Here is a 10632-nt window from a genome sequence, read left to right on the forward strand (position 1 = left end):
GCCCAGGAAGCTCAGCTCCTGTGTTTATCTTTGGTATCATGTGCATGTCCTCATGTTTGCTTTCGGTTCCTGTAATTTGTAGAATTAATCACCATATCGGTGAGTGTGTAGCTGTGAGACTGGCAAATGTCAATGTATCGCCTGATTTTATCTATTTCATTCACGTCCTAGTCCTCGTCTTACCGTAAACGTCGAATTATGATGTGAAACTATAAGAAAAGATAAGACCAACGTCTGTTTGTGTCAAACTTTATCTGCTGCTTAAGACTGTAAAGTCCCCAGAGCAGATACTAAATGGACCTTGAAGTGAGATTGTTTTGTCAACTACTTTTTTCATGGTAAATTTAACCTGCTGTGCATTGTGGGAGGTCCTCAGCTGCTCAATAACATGCTGCTGCTGCTGTTACTGCTGCTGCTATTTCTGTATTCAAGGATTCATAAAGCAGCAATAAAATAACAATGGGCAAATACAAGGTTATTTAAAAAAGGAAAAAAAGAGGGTCTTCTGTTGCTAAAAACGTCAAGAGCAGACAAAGGGAAGTTTTATTTTAGAACAGGAAGTGGAAGAACATGAGGTGGGGAGTGGGGGCAGAGGAAAAGTGGTGTGAATCCCAAGACAACAGCGGAGGAAAAGCAGAAGTGCTTCGGAGTGATTTATCGAGGAGGGCGTGAGCGTTTTTTCGTGCCGTGTGGTGAAACAGCGGAGACTACGAGGCCGAGTCAACAGCTGAAGGACAGCCAGATCGCTTCCCAGCAGGCGGCCATGATGTGCACCATAAAACAGCAGGGTCCAGAGCACGCTGTGTGTGTGTGTGTGTGTGTGTGTGTCAGTGATTGTGTGCTCTCATCAGAATTACATAGGGGTCTTGTGCAACGTGCTCAACTCTGAATTGTGACTGCATGCATTTGCGTGAGTGTAAATCCCACATGGAGCTGCTTATTGTCATCTGGCATCGATTTTTGGGAGGGCCTTGATGTCCCAATGACTGCCATCATCACCGGCTCCCACCCCTCACCGCTCTTAATGCCATTAACGGGAAGAATGCAGCAGCTCTCTTACTCAATCCGAAGTCCACAGAGGAAACCCCCCATCCCAAAACATGTGGACTCACAATTATAAGCCGCTTCACACTGCTGGTAAATCCCATCGGCACCACCCAAGAAAACGTGCTCCAAAGATGAGGAGATGCCGCCCGCAGTGTGGCCACGTATCTCAGAGCAGAGGAATCCAGCAGTTTAGCATCTTTCGGCGTCTCGTATTGGTTTTTACAGACGAAAATAAAACAACAGACAGCAACAGTCGGGGACCAGATGATGAGCACCAGTGGAGCAGTTAGCAGTTAGCATGTGTTCACCTCACGAAGACTAAAACAGAGCTAAAAAAACCCCCAACAAAACAAAACACTTAAAACTCCAAGTTAATGCTGATAAAGTTGACCTAAAGTGGCCGAACAAAGAGAAAAAACAACAAACATATTCACATAGATTGATATACAAGTGTCAGACGCTCCCTGAATGCCTCACATACAGGTCATCCATCCATCCATCCATCCATCCATCCATTTGTCCATCCATTCATCATCCATCCATCCATCCATCTATTCATCTATCTATCGATTTATCCATCCATCCATCCATCCATCCATCTATTCATCTATCTATCGATTTATCCATCCATCTGTTCATCCATCCATCCATCCATCATCAATTTATCCATCCATCCCTTGATCCATCCATCCATCAATCTTTCTATCTTTCCATCCATTTATCATCCATCCATCTATCCATCCATTTACCCATCCATCGTTTATCCATCTATCTATCCATCCATTTATCATCAATTTATCCATCCATCCATCCATCCATCCATCCATCCATCCATCCATCCACTGATTTGAACCCAGACCCTTCTCTCTGGCAACAGTGCTAAATACAGACAATAGAAGTTACAATTTTCAAGTGTTCCCTGAATGCCTCACATACAGATCATCCTTCCATCCATTTATCCCTCCCTCCCTCCATCCATCCATCCATCCATCCATCGATTTGAACCCAGACCCTCCTCTCCTTGGCGACGGTGCTAAAGACAGACGATAGAATTTTCAGATGTTTCCTGAACGCCTCATAAGCAGGTAATGAGTAAACCGTAGCCACAGCGCACATCATCACTACATCACTCTGTAGTGTCTCTGTAGGAGGTTTAAACAGGTTTAGAGTCATTGTGAAATGTGCCAATCTGAGAGGCCATGTTTGTTTTTTCAGGTGTCCCATGAGGTCTTTTTGTTTCAGGCTTCTCCAGATGTTTATGTCTCTAAAAGCTCAAGAGATGATTGATAGGAAAGATTACAGACCTTCCTCTGCCGACAATATGTCTGCCTGAATACTCAATACGAGATCAAACATGATGCAGCCTGTGATGAGTGATGATGAGTGATGATGAGTGATTCAACGGGGCTACGGAGGTCAGGGGCCACTGATCTAAAGATATGATATTAAACACCATGTTCTGACCCCAGAAGATTCTCCTGCCAGTGTCTTAAAGGAGAATTCCGGTCATTTTTTACCCCTAAATCGTTGTCCTGATGGTCACCCAGTGTTGGGGGGAGCAAAAAACGCGACTAAAATTGATGCAGGCAAACTGGAGTTACACTATGGCTAGATGGCGCTAGCGCTAGCGACAATGCTAAAGTATGGGGGTAATTTTTTCAACTAGAACAAACACTCAAAAAACAATCAAATATCTATGGTACATGACTCGAATCCTTATGACACACCACTGAACTCATACACTGTACGGTTATACTGAGTATCGCAGAGCGCCTTCTCCCCGCCACAGAAACAAACACTTTTTCCTTGCTGTGATGATTTCTTTACAAAAATAAACGGTCGGAGATATTTTGGACATTACCACTGCACTGCTCGACCGTTTATTTTTGTAAAGAAATCATCACAGCAAGGAAAAAAGTGTTTGTTTCTGTGGCGGGGAGAAGGCGCTCTGCGATCGCTTAGTAATGTCTTTCCAGGATGTTTCAGAGTTCGACTATCTGAGGTGAGTGATTACATGCAAAAACACAAAGTTTATACTGTTTATACTCAGTATAACTGTACAGTGTATGAGTTCAGTGATGTGTCATAAGGATTCGAGTCATGTACCATAGATATTTGATTGTTTTTTGAGTGTTTGTTGTGGTTGAAAAAATTGCCCCCATACTTAAGCGTTGTCGTTATCGCTAGCGCCGTCTAGCCATGGTGAAACTCCGGTTTTAGTTGCGTTGTCTGCTACCCCGAACACTAGGTGACCTTCAGGACAACGATTTAGGGGTCAAAAATGACTGGAATTCTCCTTTAATAGTTAAGAAAAACTCACCTCATGGGAAACAATGGCTTTAAGGTTAGAGAAGCGGATGGCAGACTTGCCATTGAGTAAGACAGTTAACCACAGTGTCCAACAGACTGTGGTCGGACATGGGACGTTAACATCCGCTGCAGCGTCTCTTGCACAACGCAACGCTCCTTTGCATTTTACTACCGTTCCCAACCCAGGAGAGCGAGGTCACAAGATGAATCTGCACAGACACACTTAAACATCTCCAGGGCCTCAGAAAAACATCTAAAATAGACAATGCAGACTGGTTGAACTGGTGGACACATCATGCAGACAATAACAATAACAGGCCTCTCCTCAAATGTGAAGAACCAAAGTAGACTGTGCTTTAAAGGGATGGATACTTAACCCAAAATCAATAATTCAACAATTTTTTACTCACTGTCATGCCAAGGAAGGGTTCGGAGAACTTTCGGAGTTATCAAAATGCTTTTGGAGTTCTAGTGGGGCTAATGGCGGCGGATAGAGTTCACTTTTGAATCGTCCAAAACACACACTATGAAACATCCAGATACTGCCATACTGCTCCCCTTCCTTGGCATGGCAGTGAGTAGAAAATTGGTGAATTATTGATTTTGGGTGAAGTATCCCTTTAAAGGAGACATACTATGATCATCTTCCACAAATTAAAATATATCCCAAGTGTCTTAAAGACGTGTCTGTGTCATGCTTCGGTCCAAATACCCCAAGGTACAAACATCACAGCGCTTTTCATCCTCTCAAAACAGTCCTGGTTTCGTGCCTGTCCCTTTAAATGCAAATGAGCCACTGTTTGCCCCGCCCCCTCCATTGGTACTCACAAGTAGGGGTGGTATTATACAAATTTGCAAACAATTGAGATAATTGGATGACAACTGAGGGAACAGCTCGTAAAACCACATGGATTTAAACCTCAGGAAGCTGCAAATTACAGATTTTTTTAGTCAAATCTCATATTTTGGGGGCTGGAAAGCAAGAAAAACACGCAAATATAAGAGCCTTCAAAAAGTGATATTTCCATAATATGTCCCCTTTAACACATAGAGACGAGTGAATTGACCTGACCCACCTGAACACTAGAGGTCAACACCACAAACAGATAAACTAACAATCTCTCTGCTCCTGTAAGTGGATCACATGACTGCTGGCTGAACTCGCTCAGCTCACATCAGCACCGACCGACAGCCCCCGATGACTCCACTCTGTCTGTCCGACCTGTTGCCGCCACACACACACACCCACCCCCCCCCCCCCCACACACACACACACACACACAGCAGCTTCATGTTTCTCATTCCTTCTCTGCTGTTGATTCACCTCCCGTCATCCCTCCGCTGTGTCTCACACTCTCACTTCTTCATTCATTAAAACCACTTAATACTCCCAACCAGTTTCTCTTCTGCCTCACATCTACATTTCTAAATCTCACTTCCAGGTGCAGCTGCCAAAGTCTCTGCCACAAATTCTTGCTGAACTGCTCTCATATTTCCAGAGTATTTTGCCTTTTCTTTGCTTTCTTTCCCTCTGTATATTTGAAGATGTCTTATCAGGAGAAGGATGACGAGAGAGCGGATTATTACCGGCAGCTCTTATCTTAATGTCGGCCTCTTCTCATCCTCTCACCTGATAAATCCAGTGTCCTGCTTTGGCAGTTTCTCCCTATAACATTGAGTTTCTGCTGCTGACCTCCCCTCCAAGTGGGGATTTTTCTCTTCTTTTTCTTTTTTTTTTTTGGAGACACAGAATGGTTTCTGTCACGCCCTGGATCTGATTTTAAGTTAAACACTATGCAAAAACCACAAAGGCACTCATTTGAAAGTCAAAGACGAAGCTTCCTGCTCGCCGGGATGAAGAAAATGTCGAACAGAGCAGATTCTTCTCATGCACACAAAGCGCCTTATCAGCCAGTCTGCTCAAGGCCGCCGGAGGAGACGCAGTGTATGATACAGTGTAAACAACAAGTGTGTGTGTGTAAGTGTGTGGCACCGAGGCATCAGACCAGACGTGTAGTTCTTCAAAGAGGGGGAGAGGAGAGGGGGGTCAAGGCCTCGTCTTTAAAAACCCCACAGCTGTGATTCAGCAGTGATTTGAATGTGTTGGAGTCATGTGACCTGACTTGACGGCGTCTGGCTGGATCGCTGCTCTACTCCGCTGCTGCTGCTGCTGCTGCTGCGTCGTCTCTCCGACCTGCATCTGGTTTGAACTGGTCTCAACCACAACATCCTCTGTTGTAAAAGTACATCCTGCACAGTGATCCAGTTTCAGAGCTCAGTCCTTTTAACACCTTGAAGCCTCGTGAACCCATGTGTCCTTCCATTCTTCTCTCTTCCCCCTCTGTTAGTACATTTCCTCTTGTTATTACACTGTGATCTATGACTGGAGGGGTGAGGGGTCAAACATTCAACCCTCTGTTTACATATATCATAATTTATAATTACTAAGAATAATAAAGAGTGCACTATCTCAAACTTTTCAGTGAGCATCAAAGTCATGATACCAGTTAAATGTTTAATTTACAGAATAAAGTCGATTTATTTACATGTTGATCCTGTTTTATTTCAAGCGTAATCTTGTTGTTATTGTTGTGTCTTAACATTTTGATCTCATTGTTGCTGTTGTGGCTTAATAGTGTGAAACTGCAACTTTCAATATTGCGAAATCTTGTTGTTGTTGTTGAAGATGCGGTTTTAGATCTGTTTTATATTTGTTTTTTGTTTTGCCTGTGTGCATGTGTGTTTGTTTCATATTATAGTGTTAGCAGAAACAGTGCTGCTTGAAAATGAACCTCTTGAGTAGTTTAGACTTTTAATATCATGATTTTCTTATTTTATTATCGCCAGGTTTTATAAATTAAATATCAGGTCTTTGTTTATCAATTCCATGTCCTTGTTTTGAGGAGCCAGCAGAGTACGTGAAACATGGAATCAGAGTATGTGTAAATGTAAGTGAACCACTGCTGCACTGGTGAAGTCCAGTAGGTGATGGGGGGCCCTACAAGCAAAAAATGATTTTGGGGTCTTTATTATTGCCAATAATACTGACTATTGGTAATTCACATACACACCTTCTATAAACGTATTTAATTTTCCAACCTGTCATTAGGATGAGCATTATCTGAGAACTTTTTGTTGTAGGTGGATTTGTGTGTGTTGAGTGTGTTATTTGCGTTATTTCACCTGCCAGTGCCTGCATGTGTTATTTTTGTGTGACCACGGATACCACCAGACATGAAGTGGAAGTGCCAGTAGGGTTTTTCCTTATTATGCAGAACTCCTGTAGGAGTCGACAGAAGTCATGCACTATAGTTTTAAAAAAGTTAAATGCTCTTGGGGGCCCCCCAGTGGTCATGGGGCCCTAAGCAAGTGCTTAGTTTGCTTAGGCCATGAGCCGGTTCTGGTGGAAGACACCAAAAAGCACCAGAAGAAGACTAGATCAGGTGAAGGTCCACCCACACATCACCTGCAGAGTCTCAGACCTGTCTGGCAGCGTTTGGGATAAATGTACATGAGTCTGCACCAGTGTTTTTCAACCTTGGGGTCTGGGCCCCACGTGGGGTCGCCTGGAATTCAAATGGGGTCGCCTGAAATGTCTAGTAATTGACTAACTAACTAATTATTATTCTTTTTAAAATTAAAATCTTAAAGAATTGTATTCTATACTTTCACTTTCTTGAATATAAATCGAGTTCAAATAAAATGCAGCATATAAAGATATCTGAGCTGGCGCATCTTGATTGATGGTAAATCACGTGATTGCGGAAATTTGTGATGTCAAAATGGGGTCACGAGCCAAAAAAGGTTGGGAAACACTGATCTACACATGTAAGAGAAAAATGAAAAGACATGTTATGCATGGGAAAGTTGGCAGAAGGAAAACCTCTGCTCTCAAGAAAGAACAAAGTTGCCTGTTGCCAGAGATCATTTGGACAAACCAGAGGCGTCCTCTGGTTTGTCCATTCCCTGGACACAATCACAGGCGCCATGTATGGAGGGTTCACAAACTTTGAAGCACACTGCAAAAACTCAAAATCTGTCTTGTCAAAATGTCTCATTTGTAGTCAAAACTCTTTCCACTTAAAACAAGACTAATCACTTAAAAATTAACTTGTTTTTAGATAATTTTCATTTGTTTCAAACTAATTTTCAATTGAAATAAGTACAAAAATCTGCCAGTGAAAGCAATTTGTTTTGTGTTTGTAAGAAAGAAAAACTTGCTCCACTATCAGATTTTTCTACTTATTTTCAAGTGAAAATATGTTTGAAAGAAGTAAAAAGTGTCTAAAAGCAAGCTACTTTTTAATGTGATGAGTCTTATTTTAAGTATAATTAGATTTGTTTAGACTAGAAATGACATTTTGACGAGAAATAAGACAAATATTCTTGGTAAGATTTTGAGTTTTTGCAGTGCAACGCTGTATGTTCTCCGTTTCCCGCCCCAGGGTCTATATAGAAATGAAGAATGAGCTTGTAGCTAACTCTGGTACGACTGAGAGCTGTGCAATGTCATGGTTTTATTTTTCTGTTAAAGGGGGATGAAGAAGTTGTGAAATGTTTCCACCACAGTTACTATGTTCAACAAGTTCTGGAGAAAAGCGTGAATGACCAACAGTCACCATCACCACACACTTCCTCTACTGTAAACTGATGCCACCACCAGGAACACGTCTTTTATCGTGTGAAATGTGAAACAGTCGCCAAGATTTGACGAGCAGTTGGCAGCACAATGATTTCATAACGAATGCAACTTCTGCTTGACCTTCAGCTATTGATTAGTCACGGAAAGGTCTTTTAATTTGAAATTCTTACTCAGCAACTTTCATCTTTCTCCACTTCCAGACTAAAACCAAACCAAACATTTGGTTTCTTTTCTATTAAATTCACAGTAAATCAGATTTTGACTGGAAAACAAATGAGTAAATCCTGTGTTATCATTGTTTTCAAAATTCACCATACATATAAATAGTTTAATGTGTCTGTGTGTGATTTTATTAATAGGTACTCGCTTTTGAGGAAAGTAAAGTAAAGATAGCTGCTCAACTCTTGCTTTAAGTAAAGTTCTTGTCTTTTATATATATTTATCATCATTATTAATCATACTTGTTATTGATATACTGTTACTGACATTATTGTGTGTATTTTAATTGACTGTTCAGTGTTATTTTAATCCGGTAAAGCACCTTATGTTAGAAAAACTCCTTTACAAATAAAACTTATTATTCATCGTTTCCATTTTTTTCTTTTTTTTTATTACTCTCAAATATTTACATCAGCATCAGGCTTAAAAATCCAGCATCAGCTGAGCTCTACTTACATCTCAATTCGCAGATCAAGTTTCTCCAAACTTGACGCGGACTGAAAGGAACTGGCTTTCTCAGACCAAAAGTATGTGGACAACAACAAAACCACATCAGATTAGATCCGATCGTCTTGTTTGTTCCCTCTGAGCCACAGCAGCATCAGTGAGGTCAGAGGTTTCACATGAAAACCAACCTGGGGACAGCGTTTCTGTGTGGAAGCTTCCTCCTCACTACTGAAGTATAAAATCGACCTCCTCTGGACCAGTGGAGCTACGGTGGCCTGCGGTGTCCACATACTTTTGACCATGAGGAGCCTGTGAATGAGAAACCAGACTGTAGCTGCAGACGTCTCTCTAGCTCCCCCTGCTGGCTGACGCTGGGTTAATTAAAGCAGAGTTCACTGTATGTAGTAGCACATCAATACAGTACCATGTGTGAATTACTGTAAGTATCACAGAGGAGAAAAGACCCAAACGAAAAAAAACCTAAGCACCAAAATAAAGTTTTTTTTAAAATATTATTTTTTAATACTTTTTTTAAAAAAAGATGTTGTACTCTGAACAAGATGAATCTATTGACCTCAATGCCTCACTCACCGACATACCAACAAGGTTGTCCTGGGTAAAATAAATCATAATAAGATAGCAAAAAGGAAAAAAAAAACAAAAAAACAAAATAAACTCAAAACAATCAAATATGAAAAGGGAAAAGAAATGAATGAAACATTAAAAAAAAAGGAGAAAAAAAAGTGATTATAGAGTTGAAAACACTCACAGATCTCTGGGCCAACCTAAAGAAGACGGGAAGAGCCCCCCGCCTCCAGAAAAACACGATGGCACACGACATCCCAAAACTGTTACCATGGACGATAAAAACATTTCATAAAATAAAATAAAATCTAAAAAAAGACAGAATGACAGACGGAGAACCTATTATACAAACTGCAGGAGCTGTGAAGGAGATAGTGGTGGAAGAGACGGCTAAGAAAAGACAGAGAAAAAAAAACACGTACATGATGAGAAGAAATAATGAAAAAAAAAAAAAAAGATGTAAGTAATGAAACATTTAAGTGCAGATTTATCGGACAACTACAGAACGATGGGGCATAATCGATGATTTTGGAACCGCTTCCTCAAACAAATCTATTGCAGAGCAAACTGCTGCATAACTTCGGATTTAAAAAGGGGATAAAGGAAAATTAAATAGCAATAAAAATGTAGCCTTTAATATAAAGTGAAACGAAGATGCATTTTACATGTACAAAAAAAAAAAAAAAAAAAGAAGTGAATGAACTTTCAGCACTCAATAGATTGGTTTTGGCATAGAGTCGAGAAGTCAAAAAACAGAAACATTAAAGGAAGGAGAGAGAAAAAGACAGACGAAACAATCCTCTCAATAGAATCATAAAAAAGTTTTTTCTTCTTCTTTACAGTAAATTCTACAAAATCAAAACCAGAGCTTAGAGATGAACACCGAGACGAGCTTAGCTCCCCGCAATCCAAATCCCTCTCATGTTCTTTTTTTTTTTTTTACCTTGACTTTTCCTTTGTATATAATATATATTCATGTATCTATTTATATATAATATGTATAATTTGTAGGGTGTGATCGGTAGTTTACAGGCCAGAGCGCTAAGGCAAAGGACACACTCTGAAGCTTTTTAAAACGCCATCGTCCCTTTTCTCAACACCCTCTCTCTCTCTCTCTCTCTCTCTCCTTTCAATTTATATATGCGACCTCGAGCGTCACCGAAAAAAACCTCCGACGACTCTTCAACTTCCACTCTACGGCTGAGGAGGAGGAGGAGGAGGAGGAGGAGGGAGGAGCGGCAGGAAGTGAAGGGAGGAAGGATGTCTTAGAAAAGTGTGTGTGTGTGTGTGAATGTGGCCGGGGTGTTTTCTTTTCGTTTGTTTTTAAATCTTTTTTTTATTTAATCTTCTGCCGTGTCCTGAGATAACAACCGAACCGACTC

This window comes from Trachurus japonicus, chromosome 1, assembly GCF_045865225.1.
Source record: "Trachurus japonicus isolate A0001 chromosome 1, Traja_1.0".
NCBI classification, from domain to species: Eukaryota; Metazoa; Chordata; class Actinopteri; order Carangiformes; family Carangidae; genus Trachurus; species Trachurus japonicus.